Source organism: Lolium perenne, chromosome 2 (assembly GCF_019359855.2).
Source record: "Lolium perenne isolate Kyuss_39 chromosome 2, Kyuss_2.0, whole genome shotgun sequence".
Taxonomy (NCBI): domain Eukaryota; kingdom Viridiplantae; phylum Streptophyta; class Magnoliopsida; order Poales; family Poaceae; genus Lolium; species Lolium perenne.
Genome location: NC_067245.2, coordinates 35,551,198 through 35,570,282, shown reverse-complemented (window position 1 = coordinate 35,570,282; position 19,085 = coordinate 35,551,198). Strand labels below are relative to the sequence as shown.

The 19,085-nt window shown below is 40.9% G+C and overlaps 2 long non-coding RNA genes across 4 annotated transcripts; both read left to right on the top strand.

Annotated features, from left to right (window-relative positions):
* The first annotated feature begins 3,073 nt into the window (after window positions 1-3,073).
* LOC127331792 (uncharacterized) lies at window positions 3,074-7,006 on the top strand. Of its 2 annotated transcripts, XR_007870017.2 has the most exons (3): window positions 3,074-4,090; window positions 5,409-5,523; window positions 6,550-7,006. It is a non-coding gene; the product is annotated as an uncharacterized lncRNA (long non-coding RNA). The 2 variants fall into 2 exon arrangements; XR_011751500.1 differs by having other exon boundaries at window positions 3,074-5,523.
* A 481-nt stretch (window positions 7,007-7,487) lies between these two features.
* LOC127331791 (uncharacterized) lies at window positions 7,488-15,515 on the top strand. Of its 2 annotated transcripts, XR_011751499.1 has the most exons (11): window positions 7,488-8,085; window positions 8,314-8,444; window positions 8,517-8,594; window positions 9,034-9,114; window positions 9,256-9,296; window positions 9,969-10,317; window positions 10,432-10,502; window positions 13,787-13,856; window positions 14,226-14,406; window positions 15,194-15,404; window positions 15,497-15,515. It is a non-coding gene; the product is annotated as an uncharacterized lncRNA (long non-coding RNA). The 2 variants fall into 2 exon arrangements; XR_011751498.1 differs by having other exon boundaries at window positions 7,491-8,085; window positions 8,314-8,594.
* The last annotated feature ends 3,570 nt before the right edge of the window (window positions 15,516-19,085 follow it).

Below are 19,085 nucleotides of genomic sequence, written 5' to 3'. Positions count from 1 at the left end.
CCACGCTGGCGCCGGTGAAGTAGATGCTGGGGCCTGGCGGAGGAACCACCACGGCGGGAAGGGCAGGTGCACCGGCGGCCTCGATTTCGTGCCGTGGAGAGGTCGTGCCCTTTCTCGGTCGGTGGTGGCGGGGAACGGCGAGCTTGGCCGCCTCCCATCCTCTCTCTCCGCAAGCTCCTCTCAGCGCGACTTTGGTGAATGCTAGGTTCGTGAGCTCCCCTGGTTTCTCCTCTCTCCCCCCATCATTATCTTTGTCCTTCGGTGGTGGTGGGGAACAGCCGAATAGCTTTCTTATTGAGCTCCTCTTTACCGGTCCATCTTCAGACCTATATTCTCTATTTTTTTCTGGATCTGGGTGCCCTTCTTCCATCTCACGTCCACTCTCTGTGTCTCTTTTTCAGGCAGCGCAACAGGCTGCAAGGTCGCGTGGATGGAGATGATTGCGTGGACCACGGCTACGGGGCGGTTCACCATGGGAGACAGCTGAGGGAGTGACCGGGGCGGTTCCACGCGGCAGCGGCCGGCACGCAGGGGTCCACGAGTGAGCAGCCCAATGGTGGTGCGCGGCCAGCTCATGGATGTGGCCAATTGCTAGCTTGGGTCGCTGCTGCTTAGTCTGCTTCTTTTGTGTGCATACTGCATACCACCGCATGGACCACATCCTAGGACAAGTCTCAGCAATTTAATCGGACACGCATCTCCTGCTACCGCTGCATCCACAGAGGTCTCATCGACATCAACATCAAATATGTATGTGCACTGCCTTCCCGGTTCTGTAATTCAACTAAGCTGTAAGACGGGTTGATTGTGGCTGCTTTCAGGTTATTATTTCCTGTATTATGACTTATTTCAGGATTTTGCCAAACGCCTAGGTTTATTTCAAGATTGTGACTTTCAGTTGTAATTTTTTTTTCCTGTATTATGAATTGTTTCAAGATTCTGTCAAAATCCATTGGACAAAACCAACAACTACTCCTAGGTTTATAGTAAATTATTTATTGTGCTCACTTCATCTCACACTAAGTCGTTTATAGCTACCCAAATTTACCCCTTCAATTCGTATTATTCTGCTTGCCAACAAATTGGCAACCCTGTTTTCTTGTTTATTAGTACATGGCAAGTTATGGCCTCCTTTGATAGTATGCTAGAGGAAGAATCAGCTTCTTGTGCCTCAGGATCCTACCTAGATTCGAATCACTGTTGTTTTAGGGATATATGGTATAAAGAGTCAGCAATAACTCTCATTCATGTGTAGTTTAGCATTATTATATTCCTTCGTAATTAGGCAGGTAGCTTAGTGAGCTCTGAATGTTCGATTTTATAGCCATGTTTTATCGTTATTTTCAGGCCAAAAATTGTATGTTTGTCCTTAAGAAAGCTGCTTGCCGAGGTGAAACTGATTCCGGTTTCTGAAGACCCACATGGCTTATGATGGTTAATAACTGTGTTTAGTCTGTAGTATTCCGAGGTATACTGAATTATGGTTGTTTGTACCTTCTGGCTGTCTCCATTGTTTTGGAACATTTCACTGTATATAGTCATACCTATGGACAACTTCTGTTTTCCAAAAAGCATCCACCTTTGATTTTTGGTAAAGATATTAAGCAAAACCATGGTAAGATAACAAGCATCCACTAGACTTGTATTTTGGGATTCTAGATCTGTCCCAGATGACAATCGTTTAATCAACTTGTGCACAGTTTGTGGTTCATCATACTATGGTAAGGTCCTTATTTTCTGGTTTAATCGAATTCAGCATGTGGATCATGATCTGCTTCAACAATATACTTCCATCCTCTATGATCATTTTTATATCGATGTTTGGTGACAGGAATCATGATTTGTTGCATGTTACTCCATTAACATGTGCTGCAGCCTGGAGGCCCCCTTAACATGTGCTGCATCCTGGAGGCCCCCTGTATTCTCTTAGCTAAATATAAGCTCTTTGATATTCCATCATACCGGTTTCCAATATAAGAACAACGGACGAGATATAAGCAGCAGCTTTAGAACTAAACTTTTTCTTTGAATAACAATTATTAACATGTAAGTTGTGTAGGCAGTAACAATGTGATTAACTCCGCCGATGACAAATTTCTCTTTAGTTTAAAATCTTCCGTGTGTAGCACAAAGAGTCACATGCCTGGGTAAAAAAAAGGTTTTGTTTGTCAAACCTGCTCATGATGGTTAACATGGTTTCTTGTATGCTGAGTTAGTGGGTTGCCATATCTTCTGATGTCTACTACTACTATTTATCCTGGCTAAAAACATGATTGCTAAGCTCTTTTCTAATGATTATGATCCTTTGCGACTGCCCTTTTCTTTCCCAGACATGAATAATTATTCTAAATTAACTTATTTCTGAACTTCTGATATTCTGCATGGGCATTGGCATTTCTTCAGGGATGGTACAAATGGCTATATTCATGCAGGTGGTTCTATTTTAAAAACACTTCTTATACTATTGAGATGCTTTTGCAACATAAATTGGTCATACCAAATAATATCACCTAGAAAACATACGTTTTTTTACTATGCTTACTTCTACCAAGGAAACACTTGTCCGTTGGTTGTTCTTGTCCGTTTACTGTTCTGTTCAGAGGATTATAATTTGGATGTGTTCTGGTTCTTTTTCAAGGAGTAATAAACAGTTCTTCAGGTCAGTTTGGATCATATGCTATGTGGTTCTTGTTTAGATAACTAACCTGTAGGATGCACAGATTGGCATAAAGAGTTCAGATTGTTGACCTTTTGCAGGCTATCAGGTACGTATCCTCCCCACAAAAAGGAACATGCAGCTATTTGATCTATGAAAGACAGCACATTATGAGCTCCACCTTTTTTTTACAAAAGTTTCTTAGTAGAAAGGGTTAAGAAAATTGGTTAATCATAGTTCATTGGCTGAACCGATCAAGATGATTTGTTAAAACAATGTCCATGCATAGATGAATCATCCTCCGTTGATCATGGTCTTTAACCTTGCTTCTGTAATGTGACAAGCTACGATTGTCCGATCAATGGTTTGTATTGTAACATATCCGATCCACATAACATTTTACCACCTATAGAACTATCAAATTTTCTTTGTTCACTTTCAATTTCATGATTGTGATGTGAAACACACATTCGTTATAGCCGATCCAGTCCATAATGGTTTACCGGTGCAAAAGGCAAATGTTTGTGTCCTGTTGACTGCATGTCGTGGTTTCTGATGATCGTGTTCCCCCTTTTCTAGCTGATCTGTATAGTATAAGGTATATAACAATATGATAGTTACAATTAGGCATGGATGCTATTTAAGCAGTGCTGCATAGAATCCCCTGCATTTATAAGTGTACAATCCCTTGACTGGCCAGTGCGAAAACTTACATTATTTGTGTTTGGTTTATTTTGGTACAGCCAAAGCAAAGAAAAAATCCCACTAATCTTGCAATAGTAGTCTCGAAATTATATTTGACTAAGTGGACATTTATATGATTTTCCCTTGCAGAGATATATATTCATTTTTTCTCTAATTTTTCCTGCCTTTCTGATGGTACTGTGGCATTAGTCCATAAGATACACCTGTGTTTTTTGTTTATTTTTCTTAAATTTTATATTCTTCGACTCATCCGTGTGATCATCAAATGTCTGTGATTCCTTGCAGCAATGGCTTTGATCTGGTACTTCCGTGCACCCTCAATTTATAGGGTTGTTCCAGTTTTCTCCTCTGCTGTGCACGGAGTATATGGTACAATATTGTTTCTACGGTTTCTACATAGTGCTCAAGCAATTTCTACACAGTTCTTCTACATGATTACCAAGCATTTTTTTCACCCGATTTCTGTCATGGGTTCTATTATCTATTGGAATTCCTGATGTTATTTTCGTTTTCCATTTATTGGCTTCAACGGAATCCATGGAACCGAATTTGGTGTAAAATCGTTGTTGTTTGCTGTAATTGGCTCAGACAATCTATTCGTGCTTACATTTGTTGTTTACAAACTGTTGACTAGCGTTTGTTTTGCAGGTTGCGCTGCTGTTTGGTATTGAGGTTCTTTCTTCGCGTTGTGCTTGCCGAGTCTCTCAGATAGCTATATGAGTTACACCTGTGAGTCTATGTGCCCATTCACTAGCCCTATGCGCCCATCCCTGAAGCTCCAGTTCATCTACGTATTTTTTTTTTACTAATAACATGAATACAGTACATTAGATTATCTTCAAGGAAAAGATTAATGGTTTATATATGTACTTCTGATCGTGTCCATCAAAAAGATGAATGCATTTTTTGGTATGTCTGTAGGGGTCAACAGTAATTATGGTATGATGTCACAAAAAAAAAGAGGAGTTCAATCTGACAGAACACAGATGCTATGATGCTATCTCTCTTTTTTGGCACTGTTCCACTTGAAAAATCAACATTTTTGCTTACCTAAAGGATCGCTGCAATTTGAATTACTATAATCAACCGAATGATTCTTGGTTGTGTTCTTTCGCGTGTCCGCCGTTCTGATCTCTCGAGCACGTTAGATCTTTTTTTGTATTTTTCTTTAATTTGATTTTAGGGCACATCACTCGTGCTTATTTATACAACATTGTACACAGTAAACATGTCCATTAGAGCTAGATTGTTAGCTACCTGAGCAGAGATGAGCTCTGATCAGTTGGATGGTGTGTACAGACTGAATAGGCCAAAAGGCAGTATCAAAGTTGGCCTACAGCTAGGAGACTCACCTCGATAGTGCGTAGCGGGTAGAGTGACAGGGACGCTACAAGACGGACAATGAGCACAAGCACCTCAAATAAGTGAAAATACCATATCACATAAGTTAGTTAGAGTTTCTGAAATGTAATGCCTCTCAATTGCAGGTGAAGTTTAATTTGCTCATTTTCACATAGTACATAATCGAGTTTCTGTTTCTGTAAAATAGGTATCTGTTAGTCCGAAGTGTGAGTTTTAATCTCCTCAGTATGTGCCATAAAATATTTTTGGTGTTTGGATGAAAGAGCATGTGTGCCTTGCTTTTTTAGTTTTGTGACAACCTATTTCATAGAATCAGACTATTGGTCACCTGAAATATTTATGTATGTTACATGTACTGCTCTTTCAGTTTTCTGATGATCTCACATGACAACTTTCTTGCATCATGTTAGTTCATTCCTTGACCACCTCTAGAGAGATTACCTACAATCTACAGTTCCCTGAAACAAGTATGATCGTTTATGTTCGCATGCTTTCAATGTGTATGTGTACCGAGTGAATTGATGTTGTTTTTGGTCCTCTGTTTTCAGGGTCTATTTTCGCTGCACCAAACTAGATGGACGAAGCTAGATGGTCCAGATTATCCTTCAGCTCTGTGCCAGGGCCTTGTGCTTAAGCTTATTGTGATAGCATCAACGCTGCCTTATAATGATGTTTTTTGTCATAGTGACGTTGGAAATGTAGGCTTACCTGTGGCTTATTTTGGTCTTCTTAACAAAGCTTAAGACATCCTTTTCCATGAGGAGGTGGTGCGAATTTCACGGGGCCGTGTGCCAAATCGTGTAAGTTGTACAAAAAAGCACTATATTTGGTGCATGTTTCCATACTGAATTTTTTTTTTTTTGAGATGCAGATAATTGTACTCTATATTGACGAGGAATTTATGTAGATAATTCTATGCACAAGTCAATATTGCTTGCTATATAAATAGTGTCTTATATTCCATATAAATTATTGATGTCACGGCGTGATCACTTAGGTTCTTACTGATTTTTTTTACATGGAAACTATCCTAACATTCTTCTTACCAAATCTTAATGTAGACACAATAAGTGTGAATACTACAGTATTACTCAAATGGAAGAAAATCTTCTCGAAAACTCCAACGAAAAGAACCAAGAATAATAGGAAGATTTTGAAATACCTTTTTATCACTGATTTGTATAAATGCTAACCTACCATGTTTCTCAGCTTATTACAAAATGATAAACAGTGTGAAATACGGGATCGCAAAATTGTAAATCGTTGTGACCTGATCAAAATAAAAAATGTAAAACCAAAAAACCATATTAACATTTTGCCACCTGATTTTCATCATTGTTATACAAACTGTAAATCTCAGGATGTCTCCAAAGGCAAATGAACAGGGAAAAGTTGTGGCTTGCATACCTCTGTTTTTAGAAGTGAGCTAGACCCATCATTTTTTTACTAAGTTGAGTTCTATTTGTTCCATCGCTACGCACAATGCATAGGAGAAATTAATAGTTTTAGAAACACAGCCAAAAACACATTGCTACATGTCTATCTGTAATATAAGAGTGTACCATTTTCATTTACATTTCGTTTTCTAATTACCATTTAAGAATTGAATCCAAGGATCGATACCAGTTGTTTCTATATTTCATTTTGGAATGACTAAATCATGTGTGTTCTTCATTTATAGCTTAGTTAGTTTTATATTTTTATGCACACTTAATATAGCGATTGCCAAATCGCTTACCAAAGATGGGGAACCCATGCCAAAGTCGGGCTCCTGATTCACAAACTTTTACCCTTAGCTAATATGATCTATGATCCTTTCTTACCAGGTTTAAGCTATGGATGTCGGTGAGATTCCATCCAGGGTCATGATCAAGGCGGCATTCACTGCAGTTTCCAAAGTCATTCACAACACCATACCCACCAAGGGCGAATAGAGAAGTGCCGGTGACATTCTCTCTGACAACCTGTCATAAACATCATTCCGATGGAGAAGTCCGACTATACAACCAACAACCTTTGACATGTGGTACTAATGACAGTTTATATAGTGTTTTTAGCTATCGAATAGTTTTTTTTCCATTTGATGTTTTATTACCGTCGATATCTATAGATGCTTAATATAGTACTTTACAAACTATTTACCGGAGCCGCGAGCCATGGCAAGCCCCAAAATATTGCTCTACTTCCTCTTTTCTTCATTGATTTCATCCTACCGACTTTGTTTTGTAAAATCTAAAAATCGTATTTTCATTTTTCACCCGATTTTCATCATTCTTATACAAATTGTAAATCGGTGCAAATTTTACGGGGTCGTGCGCCAAGGCGCACATTTAAATCTAGTCTAAAGGTATAATAGCTGCCCCCCCATGGGGGCTTCACAGAGATTAGAGCATGTGAACCATCGGATTTTTACTGTGTCTGGTCAAAACTCGATAGCCGTCCGTTTCTGACAGCAGCGCACTAGCGAAAGCCATGCACTGGCCGTTTTCTACCCGCATCAGGCTGTGTTTGGGTCCTACGGTTCGGCGGGTTCGCACATCAGTCTCTATGGCTCGTTTCAGGGGTGGCGCGCTAGCGTGCACCGCGCGAAAAAGGTGGAGCCGAAACCTTACCTCCCCCACCCAATCGCCTCGCATCCACCTCCTCCCCAATCCCCTCTCGTTCTCTGGCATGGCAGCGGTGGCGGCGTCGAGCATGCGCCTGCGCGACGGAGCCGAGCGCGCGCCTGAAGACAGCGGCTGCTGGCGAGCGCCGCGCCTGGGCGACGGCGGCGACTGCGGTGGCGAGCGCGCGCCTGGAGATGGCGGCGGCGAAGGCGCGCCTGGCGACGACGGCAGCGCCTCTCCTCCAATCCCCGCCGTGTGTGGATCCCCATCCCCGTCGCCACGCATCTCTCCTCCTTCCACGCCGCCGCGCGCCTCTCCTCCTCCACCCTAGCCGGCCCCCAATTTCCTCACGCGCCTCCTCAGCCCATGGCTCTTCTCCTCCAATCCCTCTCCCTCTACTGCACATCAAGGTCAAGCTGCCGCCACCACCACTCACCGTCGAGCCAGCGTGACGGACGGGGGCACGGGAGCCGCCGCAAAATTCAGGAGCTCCAGATCCCGCATCCCCATCCCCTCCTCTTCTCTCACGTATCTCCCTCCTCCCTTTCTTCGCGCTGCTAGCTCCGTCCTCCTCCATCCTCAACATTGCCGGGAGCAGTGGTGGCCGCCGATTGGAACAGCAGCACCAGCTGTTCACGGGCAGAGCGGGCCAGAGCACGGCCGACCAGCAGTAGGGATCAAAGTGCGGACGACGGCGGAGCACATGTGGGTTGGCAGCCTGCTTGTCCCAGCCTTATCTTCATTGAAAACCTGCAGGTCCCTCCCTCCCTCTTTCTCTCTCTCTCTCTCTCTGAAATATACATCAATTTATCCTCGCTAGATCCATTATCCTGATGCAAGACATGAACTGGCCGTTTTGAAATATGGATGCATCCAGATCTGAAGGAACGTCTTATTTTTTCTTGTGCTCTATTGATGTAAAGGAGCACTTCTCATGTTGATTGTTTGCATTTTTCATTCAATTTTTTGTTGAAATTGATCCAGGTCCAAACGAGATTGCGGGGAGATGAGGTAGACGTAGACGCCAGAAATTTTCCTCCGGAAGCCATGAAGAACTCGGTTTAGTTTGGCTCTGGGCGGTTTCCCTTTCATTCTTGCAAGGGATGTACATTCAGGTTGGTTTCCTTTTGGATTTTCTATCATTTCGTCAATTTGTTTTGGTTAATTTCACTGCTAACTATTCACAGGTTAATCACACACTGATCTAAGATGGCAGGAGGTGGCTTTTACATAGGAAAGCATCAGTTTCGTTGACTGGACACAAGGTACCTTTGATATATATTTGAGTTGTGTTTTCTGGATATAGGTATATGATTACGTGATAGGCCATAAGAATTTTGGTCCCGTACTAGCTAAATTAGTTTCCAACCTTTCATGAGATGAGACCACGTCTATAGGTGATGTTCTTAAAGTTTATGCTCAGATAGAAGAAGTGGATTGATCTGAAATTAGATTTATGCAAGCATGATGTTTTATCTCTGAAATTAACTACTCAATATATCTTACGTTTTATCTCAGTCGGGCAAGACAACCAGTCCCTATCGTTGCTAAAATATACGAGAACATTCCGGGGAAGATGTTTTGTGCTGGATATCTTGAGACATGCATCACATAATATTTCTTAGATTTCTAGGATCATTTCTGAACTATCTTACTCTTTTTTTTTCTAATGACAGATGTAAGATTTAAATTTATTATTTGGAGTTTTGAACAGTATCATCAAGAGATGGGCGAGGAGATCGTGCTTCTGCATGGGTTGGATGACTGACGCCAACACTTCTTCAGGTTATCACATTTAAGTGGTTGCTACCTCCTGCTGCTCTAGGGTTTTTAATTAGTATATTGGCAATGATAATTGCCTCGTCTCGAATTCATTTATTTTGATCAATTGATTGGTTTTGAGTTGTGTTGCTGTTGTGGATGCAGCCCAAAAAAAAGAAGAGAAGGTTCTCCTCCATATTTGGGAGGTAAATAATTGATCTTCATTAATTTTTTGCATCATTATTCTAATTTGTTATTGTCAACTTCCCTTATTTTGTTAAGAGGTCTCCTTCAACATACTCTTTTTTAATTAGCTTATAGCTTAGAACAGATTATGATTTAGTTCAGAGCGGAGCTCCTTCATTAATTGGCTGTGGCATGAAAACCAACATTTTTTTATTTCTAAACTGAATTATTACTATTTACATTGTTATTACTGCATTAGCATTCAGGCAAACCATTCTGTTGTGTAGAAACTATGATACATCAGTGTAGTTCTGAATTGCATTATTGCTATTTATATTACACATGGCTACATATTGTGGTTATCTATGTTTAACAGATGAATAAAGTTTTTTACTTCACAGAAAGGCAATAACCTTGAGGAAACCTAAGATTTTTATTCCTGAGTTCATTGCTCTTTCAGATTTAAACTTCACACAACTTAATAAGCATAGTCAGGTTTTTCTTTTTCCTTGACCTATATGTGTCCGTTGTTTTGGTTTTCTATACTACTTAAAAATAATAGTAATCCAGATAGCTTGGACTTGAAAAACTAGCGTATGCCTCTTTGGCTATTAAGGTGATTTAGCTGCTAATTTTATTTTATCTTCATGTTCCCTGTATTAAATAGTTGAAGTATTTGTGTCTATCTACAGCGAGAAAGAAGGTGCCGGCTAATTCAGTTATGTGAAGTTGCATTACATAGCTGACATTAAGCAGTGCTTCATTAGTGCCTCACTGGTGTTCCGCGACATATGCTTAAAAGGTCAAAATTGCCATACGTTTTACATACTCTTCTTACAGGATATTTCATTGGTTCATGTCTAGACATGCTTTTATCGATTTTGTCAGTGAAGCATGGTCTGCAATCAGATTGATGTGCTCTCCTTCTTGGCTGGTAGTTTTTCTCATTGGTTGTATACGAAGACACATACAGATTGCCAGTCAACAATATTGGAAAGCGAGGATGATACAGTCACGACAGGGATTTGGGACAACTAAATTGTAAGTGCAGTTTACTATGTAATATCCATCTTTTCTGCAGTTTGATTATTTTTTTGACATTTTAAGCGTAACTGGACTGCTAGCATAATTTACTGATACACCAAATTCATGAAGGTGAAGAAACCTGCAGACATTGCTAATTAATGGAGCGAAATTGGCAGTGCATATATTTGGGGAAGCTAACTGTAAGTACAGCTGCCTATACGATATCTATACAGTTTCCTTATTTTGAGCAGAAGCAAACTGCTAAAAAAATTGGTAGATGGTATGAATTCGTGACATATTAACTCAACAATTAGATAGCTGCTACTTTTAGATATACTAAGTTAACATGGAGTTCATATTTCAGTAGACATGGGTCTTATTTTATTTTTGTTGCGATTTGTCCATTGCTGATAAGCATGTATGCATGCCGATTTAAACTGCAGAATACACATACTTCTTTGATTTGATTTGAGTCTTGAATTATGTCGGTTCTCGGCTCATGCACTGTGTAAGTTAATACATTAGGTCAGGTGGTGCAGGCAAAAGAAATTATTTGATTTGAGTTATCCTTTTGTCTTGCAAAGCATCCATCATCATATGATAGTATTATACTTCTGGGCTAACTACAATATATTGGCACAGTAGGTTCATCACATTTTAGAAAGACGTTGATGAAAGTGCATGGAGCCCCCATATGTGGTTTTGGTAATTAATGACAATCCCTATGGACTAATGTTTGCATTGAGTTACATTTGTAGGAGTTGTCCATAGGCAATTCTTGAACCATATGTTGGCTTCAAGGTTGCAATAAGAAGAAATTGATGAAGGATATCAAGTGTCAAGTATGTCTTGAAGATGAAGATGAAGTGAGCCCTCAAGTTACTTCAAGACATCAACATGATGAAGAATGAAGAAATGAAGTGCAAGTTCAAGATGAGCCATCTCGAAGAGATCCTTTGCTTGAGTCTTGCCATCCATATGGTGATCATGGATATGTGAAGATGCGCCGAAGAAGAAGCTCTCCCATGGTGGATTATGGGGGAGCAATCCACATGGTGGTCATGGTTATGTGAAGATGCGCCGAAGAAGTAGCTCTCCCATGGTGGTTTATGGGGGAGCAATCTACAAGACTTCGTCAAGCAAGCACAAGCAACAAAGGCGTTCCATCTTGTTGAGGTCAAGATCGTCGTCATCAAGCTCAAGTGGAATGCGCAAGTATAAGGTTTGCTCTTGATAGGGTTTCTTTCTCACCGGTCTCATAGTGTAGTTGGAGACCGGTTTATAGTTTAGTTGACGTACTATCAAGAGGGCTCTCGAGTGAGTAACTCGATCGTATCGTTCGGAGAGAGCTCAAACCTTTGCATCCTTGCATCATCTTTCTTGGTTGTTATTTGGACCTTATCCATGTGATGTTTTAGAGCTTGTGCTTATTCTCATGACAAGCTCTAGTTCATCGAAACGGATTTTGCATAGATCACTTGTTGCGTTTTTCGAGTTTGGTTCATCATCTTTCTTGGTTATTATTTGGATCTTATCCATGTGATGATTTAGAGCTTGTGCTTATTCTCATGACAAGCTCTAGTTCATCAAGAATGGTTTTTGCACGGGCAACTTGTTGCATTTTCAAGATTGGAGGTTTTACCGTATGTCTTTTTTAGATAGGTCAAACCTTTCATCATTTGTTTCTATCCTCCCTTGTTGGACTATGATGGTTTCTGCATGATCTTGTAGAGCTTGTTCCTAGCTTTAAAACAAGCCCAAGATCATCAAAATCGAGTCCGGATGCTAAAGTTATGCCCGTTTCGGTTTGATGTTTGCCGGTTTACGGGGGCGGATATTCGGCCCAAGTTTGGGCGGATAATCCGGCCCCCAGGAAAAATCCGGTTTTTGGACAAATCAGGGCAAATATCCGCCAAATATCCCTCCCCATCCTGGGGCACGTTTTTCGGTCCTTAGCCGTTTTCGGGGCCCGAATATTTTGCAAATATCCGGCCGGAAAATCGGCCTGGGCTGACCCAAACGGTCATATTTCGATGGGAGGGGGTATTTAAGCCCCTTCTTCCTCCTTGGGCGACTACCTCTTCCCCTTTGTGCTCTCCACCATTGTTGACCTTGAGAGCTTCCCTTTCCCTCTACTCCTCCTATGCTTCTTGAATCTTTTTGAGGGAAAAGGAAGAGGAGATCTAGATCTACATTCCTACCAATCAAATCCCTCTCTTTGTGAGGAGAATCCACTAGATCTAGATCTTGGAGAAATTTGGTGTTCCTCCTCTTATTTGTTCTTCCTCTCTTATTCCCCCAATAGCTTTTGTAGCTTTGTTGGAATTTGAGAGAGAAGGACTTGAGCATCTTTGTGGTGTTCTTGCCATTGCATTTGGTGCATCGGTTTGAGTTCTCCACGGTGATTCGTGGTGGTGAAAACAAGAAGGTTGTTACTCTTGGGTTCTTGGAACCCTAGACGGATTCTAGGCCTTTGTGGCGATTTGTTGGGAGCCTCCAATTAAGTTGTGGATGTGTGCCCCAATCTTTGTGTAAGGCCCGGTTTCCGCCTCGAAGGAAATCCCTTAGTGGAACCGTGACCTAGGCCTTTGTGGCGAGGGTCACCGGAGATTTAGGTGAGGCGCCTTCGTGGCGTTCGGTGTGTGGTGTGAGTACCGCATCTTGGGGTGAGGCCTTTGTGGCGTTGGTGTGCATCGAGCAACCACACCTCAAGGTGAGCCTCTTGTGGCGTTCGGGAGCACTAAGCAACCGCACCTCTCCACCGGAGATTAGCACTCGCAAGAGTGTGAACTCCGGGATAAATCATCGTCCCCCGCGTGCCTCGGTTATCTCTATACCCGAGCTCTTTACTTATGCACTTTACCTTGTGATAGCCATCGTGCTTGAAGTTATATATATCTTGCTATCACATACTTGCTTGTATTGCTTAGCATAAGTTGTTGGTGCACATAGGTGAACTCTTGCTTAGAATAAGTTGTTGGTGCACATTGGTGAACCATAGTATATAGGCTTTGGGCTTGACAAAGTAAACGCTAGTTTTATTCCGCATTTGTTAAGCCCATCTCGTAAAAGTTTTAAATCGCCTATTCACCCCCCCTCTAGGCGACATCCGTGTCCTTTCAGTTGAGCAACTACATTATGCAAATCAGAATGTTTAAGTGTTATTTTATTCGGCACCATCTTAATCGCATGATAGTATTGTACTTCTGGCTAACTACAATATATTGGCAGAAATTGTCAAACTGTTAGTTCTTAGGTTGTTGATTTTACTCTCATGCTCCCTTAATTTCAAGTGGTGTTCTGAATAGTGTATTATTATACATTAGATTTAACTTACCGTCCCTGGTTTGTCCCTAGAAGATTTTTTGCATTACATCATTTTGTATTACATCATAACTTCATGACCAGATTTTTTATATTACATCATTTTGTATTTTGTGCATTAGCTAAAGATTTCAGGTTTCTTTTGCTATGCTGATGTCAGATTCACGTATCTGCCACAAGTGTGACTGCTACCATCCGAGTGAGTTCCATGGTCGCCTCCTACCATCCGAGTGAGTTCCATGGTCGCCTCCTCCTTTAGACATGTGAGCTACAAAGATGAAGATATATATAACTATGTTTCTGTATGCTAGTGGAATACATGTTCTATATTCTATTGTTCATGTAATACATACTGTAGAATTTCAGTACTGTTAGCTGTTTATATCTTGGATTAACTCAGAGGCTATTTTTTATCTTGCTTTGAGAATACCAAATGGAATGAAGTAGGCCTATTTTAAACTATAGCATCATGTAGAAATAAGAAGCTTTTACCATTCTTGTATGATGTAGGAATGCAGCTCTGTCTTGAAGACGTAGAAATTCTTCATTCCTTTATTATCTTGCTTTGATAATAACCAATATTTCTGGTCAACTTCTAGGAAAATTTGCAAATCGAGTATTTTGCATGGATAGCTGCTCGGATGGCTTGGCGATGCCACGTCTATGGTTCAAGTTCTGTGAAGACTGTGATGCATGGGGTCACCCCTCCTTACGCTGTATCCACCAAGGAGCAATTCTGGTTATTGTCTTATGGCATTCGTGACCTTTCCACCTTTGAAGGTACCAATACCATTGACATCTCTAGCTGATTTCTCTATCTTCTGCATCTTTGTTCATAAGTTGGAAGTATGTTGGAAGTATGGCTCTTTTGCATCGTTGTTCATAAGTTTATAGAGTGCAACTTCTTATTTTGTCCTGGGGCAATTTGATGAGCAGTCATGGTGCGAGCTCACCCATTGATAAAACAACGGGTTTGATAGTTCAATGCAATCACATGCATTCCGTGTTGGGTTTCACTCGCCATTTCCAATAGGAACACATTTGGTGAGCCAAGTGAACCACACCTGCTTGTGATTGAGGCATGAGAGGCACTCAGGAAATCTGTAGTGTATTTTCATTGCCAACCAGTTGGTACAGTTGTTGCGGTAGATCATGCATATGAGGAAGTGCTCAATAATGATCAGGTAAAACCCTTTAGCATATCTGAAAACAGTCCACTCTTTATTTTCTAGATACTGATGTATCTAAATCTGTAATTAAGCATCTCCGGTTGCCTTGTAATTTTCTTCATTCACATGCTGTAGATATAATAATGATGACGCTACATTATTCTGTGGCATTTTGAGGATAATATCTATTATAAAATGATGAAATGGAAGGTGTTCACTTGGGGCCTGTATTATCTGATATTAATTGATGAAATTTTGCTTTATAATTTGATTATCATGGGCAGTATGGCTTTCGATACTCTGCTTGCTCGTAGTCATGGTTTGCATTTTTTCCTATTTTACTTAAATAATTGCTAACTGGCTATTTACTTTTCATGATTTTATCCTTACAATGGCAGGTTTTTGTCAGCGATTTTGTTCCCACTGCGTTGGCTTTTCCGATGAACAAAGAGCCCGGGATAGTGAAGAACTTCCTATTGAAAACTCTTCACTTGCAAAGCTCACATTAAATGGTACACCGGTTCAAGCTTGGAGCAGGAGCTATGCCTGTAGATTTCAAGGTGGATCGTAATAAAAACAGAAACACTGAAACATTAGTTGCAGATTTTGGTAGGTCGTGATTTTGTTTCGTACAGATTCAGTTCTAGAATGTTAATTGGTTGTTCCCCTCACGTGACCTCCTATTTTGGTTGTCCATGCAGTCCAGCAATTGAAGGCACTTGAAAGGACACGGATGTCGCTAGAGGGGGGGGGGGTGAATAGGCGGTTTAAAACTTTTACGAGATGGGCTTAACAAATGCGGAATAAAACTAGCGTTTACTTTGTCAAGCCCAAAACCTATATACTATGGTTCACCTATGTGCACCAACAACTTATGCTAAGCAATACAAGCAACTTATGTGATAGCAAGATATATAACTTCAAGCACGATGGCTATCACAAAGTAAAGTGCATAAGTAAGGAGCTCGGGAATAGAGATAACCGAGGCACGCGGGAGACGACGATGTAGCCCGAAGTTCACACTCTTGCGAGTGCTACTCTCCGTTGGAGCGATGTGGAGGACAAGTCACTCCAAAAGCACGAGGGCCACCGTATTCTCCTCGAGAATTCCCACCAAGAGGGATGTCCTCGAACCACTATGTAACCTTAGGGAGGTTACCGAACCCGCACAAAGTTTGGAGCTATCTCCACAACTTAACTGGAGGCTCCCAACAAATTGCCACAAAGGCCTTGCCCTTGAAGAATCTCCACAACTTAATTGGAGTCCCCAAGAACACCACTAAGATGCCACAAAGGCCTTGCCCTTGAAGATTCTCCACAACTTAATTGGAGTCCCCAAGAACACCACAAAGATGCCACAAAGGCCTAGAATCCGTCTAGGGTTCCAAGAACCCAAGAGTAACAACTTTCTTGCTTTCACCTCCACGAATCACCGTGGAGAACTCAAACCGATGCACCAAATGCAATGGCAAGAACACCACAAAGATGCTCAAGTCCTTCTCTCTCAAATTCCAATAAAGCTACAAAAGCTATTGGGGGAATAAGAGAGGAAGAACAAAGGAATTCACAAAGAACACCAAGATCAAGATCTAGAGAGTTCCACTCACAAAGAGATTGATTTGATTGGTAGAAATGTAGATCTAGATCTCCTCTCTTTTTTCCCTCAAGAATATTCAAGAATCATGGGAGGAATCAAGAACTAGGGCAAGCTTTGAAGTACAACAATGGAGGGGAGAGAGAGAAAGTGAACCAACCAGCCCAAGGAGGAAGAAGGGGGTCTTATATACCCCCTCCCAACGAAATATGACCGTTTGGGACCTCCCAGGCCGGAAAATCCGCCCCCGGGCCGGATTATCCGCCCCCCCGAAAATCGCCCCTGGACTGGGCCGGATATTTGCCCAGTTTTGGTCATTCGGGCCGGATTATCCCCCCCCCCCCCCCCCAGAAAACTGCAGAAACACCAAAACTAAAACGGGCATAACTTTAGCATCCGGACTCCGATTTTGATGATCTTGGGCTTGTTTTGAAGCTAGGAACAAGCTCTACAAGATCATGCAGGAAACCATCATAGTACAACAAGGGAGGATAGAAACAAATGATGAAAGGTTTGACCTATCTAAAAAAACACACCGGTAAAACCTCCAATCTCGAAAATGCAACAAGTTGCCCGTGCAAAAACCATTCTTGATGAACTAGAGCTTGTCATGAGAATAAGAACAAGCTCTAAAACATAACATGGATAAGATCCAAATAAAACCAAGAAAGATGATGAACCTAACTCGAAAACGCAACAAATGATCTATGTGAAATCCGTTTTCGATGAACTAGAGCTTGTCATGAGAATAAGCACAAGCTCTAAAACATCACATGGATAGGGTCCAAATAACAACCAAGAAAGATGATGCAAGGATGCAAAGGTTTGAGCTCTCTCCGAACGATACTATCAAGTTACTCACTCGAGAGCCCTCTTGATAGTACGGCAACTAAACTATAAACCGGTCTCCAACTACACTATGAGACCGGTGAGAAAGAAACCCTATCAAGAGCAAACCTTATACTTGCGCATTCCACTTGAGCTCGATGACGACGATATTGACCTCAACAAGATGGAACACCTTTCTTGCTTGTGCTTGCTTGACGAAGTCTTGTGGATTGCTCCCCCATAATCCACCATGGGAGAGCTTCTTCTTCGGCGCATCTTCACATATCCATGATCACCATTTGGATGACAAGACTCAAGCAAAGGATCTCTTCGAGATGGCTCATCTTGAACTTGCACTTCATTTCTCCATGGCAAGCTTCAAGCTTATGAACTCTTCGAGTTGGCTCATCTTGAACTTGCACTTCTTTTCTTCATTCTTCATTATGTTGATGTCTTGAAGTAACTTGAGGGTTCACTTCATCTTCATCTTCAAGACATACTTGACACTTGATATCCTTCATCAATTTCTTCTTCTTGCAACCTTGAAGCCAACATATGGTTCAAAAATTGCCTATGGACAACTCCTACAAATATAACTCAATGCAAACATTAGTCCATAGGGATTGTCATTAATTACCAAAACCACACATGGGGGTTCCATGCACTTTCAATCTCCCCCATTTTGGTAATTGATGATAATCTCTTTGAGAGGGTTTATATAAGGAATTGAAGTAACAAACAAGTTGAATATATAGAGCAAACTCCCCCATAATATATGCGTGTGTGAATGATCTTGACTTTCATTGCATATATTGGCATTCAAAGCCTAGTGGAGTTTCCTCTAACTATTCAACTATGCAAAGCAACAAGATGCAATGCAATAAAGGCACATGCTTAAGCACAAAGCAAAGACATAACCAAATTCCCTTAAACCCTCCAAACTTCTCCCCCATTGGCACCAATTGCCGAAATGGGTGAAAAATTTAGAAGGCCAATATAGTGAGAGTTCCTCCATTGCGTGTGCATTTCTCATAATTTGAGTGGAACCAAATGCACGTATCCAATGACGAATATTCGGAAGGAATTACACTATAGATAGGATCAAATATTGCAAAAAGATAACAAAGTCTAGAAGCTTCAACAAATGAAGCAAGCAACCAAATGAACCGCAAAGAAGATACCAAAAGAAAGATAGATATTATGATAAGATCAAGAAGATTGCTCTAAATAATATGAGGAAGCTCCCCAAGGTTTGTGCACAAAACTGGACAACTTGCATTGGAGTATAAAGTGCACAAACATGGAATCATCACTCCCATAATATCATTAAAAAAACAAAAGATACCAAGTGAATCAAACTCTAATGATCACCAAAAGATAGTGCTCTAAATCAAATGAGGAAGCTCCCCAAGGTACATGCATAAATTAAAATGTTGTATTTGAATACAATATGCATAACATGGAATCCTCACTCCCTCATTACCATTTAAAACACAAACATTTGCAATAGATCATAGATAGAAAAATAGGCTTAACACTTGCAACAAACAAATAGTTGAGCAACAAGTAAGAGGCACCATAAAAAAAAGGCTCAACCAATAGGATATGTGAAAGGCATGATAAAGCATATTATAAGACTATTACAAGGATGAGCAAAAAGCATCATCATAGTCTTCAATGAATTATATGCTTAGCATGACCAATCAACACCCAATAAATAAATAAGATATCAAAAGGAGATGTATCATACCTTATGTGTATAAGTTTCTCTAAGTGGGCAATATCACAAAGATATTTATCCACAAAGAAACATGCACACACAAAATAGATACGAAAGAAATATAGTATGATATCCAAGACGAAGTCAT